The sequence below is a fragment of the Acipenser ruthenus genome, unplaced genomic scaffold (genome assembly GCF_902713425.1).
Source record: "Acipenser ruthenus unplaced genomic scaffold, fAciRut3.2 maternal haplotype, whole genome shotgun sequence".
In the NCBI taxonomy this organism is placed as follows: domain Eukaryota; kingdom Metazoa; phylum Chordata; class Actinopteri; order Acipenseriformes; family Acipenseridae; genus Acipenser; species Acipenser ruthenus.
Genome location: NW_026708811.1, coordinates 31,288 through 33,295, shown reverse-complemented (window position 1 = coordinate 33,295; position 2,008 = coordinate 31,288).

Here is a 2,008-nt window from a genome sequence, read left to right as displayed (position 1 = left end):
GCTTTGAATATGTCTAGTATCAAACGGAATAAAAAAAGTGTTACTTCTGTAATGACATCAAAAATCCTACTGAACTAAAGTAGAACATTTCTACTGAAATACCTCAAGTTACCATCATAAATAAGAAGCTCTAGCATCAGGCAACAGCAAGCACAGTACAAATTGTAATAATCCAATTAAATGTTTTTCCTGCTTGGCTGACGACCCAATCAAAACGATGCATTTGCAACCCAACTTTGCTTGTTTTGTGTGGCTTAACATTTGGAGAGAGAAAAAGAAAATCTGCAACTGCAGGTGAATTCGAGGGTTCCCCCCCACCCCCACCAAATGGAACAGAGACAAAAGTATTTACCCGCCAAACTGGCTCTGGCCAGAAGCAAACGTATGATATAATATGCCATACATATATATGTCCACTGTACAAAATTATCCGAACAAAGTCATTCTTCTTGTTTAAACTTAGCACAGGAAAATTCCTTGAAGCTCCAAATTACCATTTGTAAAAAAAATGATAAAACGTTCATGCACCCGCATTTCCACATGCCTTTGAAACGTGTTTTTTTTGTTTACTACTACAGTCAAAAAACTTAAAATAAACCCAAACAGTTAAGCACACAACTTAACATAAACCTAAATCTAACCTATGTCAAAACTCTACATTTTTTAAAGACATACTGTAAGATGTATTTTATATCTCATTGCAATCCAGAAATGTAAAATCAGAAACGTATTAAGTACAGTAGAGTACATACATTAGGCCTAACTCGTATTAAGCACAGTACTGTACATACATTTTTTTTCAAGATTTTAAACGCTTCCCACTTCATATGTTCTTAAACATGTTGTCAATAGTTTAAATCATTAACATAATTGACTAGCAATAGATAGCAATATAGTGGGATTACATTTTCTCCATTTTAAATTGTGAACTAGAATATTGTGCAAATGTTTAATTCATTACATAGAAGGCATTAAAATATGTCCTAGTCTGGAGGGGTGGGCCGTCCCCAAATATATATCGGCAAGTAAAATATTTCACTGAATTACCTGAAGTTAGATTAATCATGAAGTCTATTTTTTTTTCAGCGATGGAAAATGTCTTACAGCTAAATTAATATATAGGCCTACCTGCGTAAGTCTCTGCAAGTGACGCTAGCTACCACGATTAATGATTTGATATAAGAGATTCTCGATAGTGTCAGTAAATTACTTCGTGTTGTGAAGAAGGTCTCTTCAAGATAAACATTCTGTAGCAGTTGAAGAACAACTTTGTGTTAATTTAAAAAATCTCAAACTTCCTTTGGCAGCGATATACAGTAAACAAATAGCAGAAAGTGTTTAATGTATGTGCTTAAATATGGAATATATAACACGCATACATATAACAGTATGCATTTGTATTTTATTCTATTTGGCAAAACATTATCGTCTCACTTTTTTTTTTTTAGAACCTACGCTATACAAGATCATAAGCATTTACAGCAGTGGTACTCAATTACATTCTCTGGCGGGCCAGATAAGGACATTTCCAAACCTTGGGGGGCCACAGGGCGCTCAAGATGTGCGTAGTGGTGGGGGGTTGTTTAAATGGTCGTGAAAATCTGACTATCCGATCAGACTTTACATACAGTAACAAAACGTTGCAAAACTGCACTTGCACCAATCAACTAATACATCTCAGAAATAACTACTTAACAAGTTACAATGTTTGATCACCATTAATAATAAAAATATTAAGCAAATACCATTTCCTGACCAGTATTCAAATGACACCTTGCAAACAAACAATTATACAAATCTCACTGTAATGCTATTAAAACAGCATGTTATTCATTTTAATTTTATTAAAACTAGAAAATGTTCTGACAATCACTGTGCTGCAAGCATTCAAGTTAACTAACGAAAGCTCGTTAGTTAACTTGAATGCTTGCAGCACAATACTATTTATCCTAAAATATGTAAAACTGTACTATTCCAGAATAGGTTGTGAAGGCTTTACTTTGCTCCA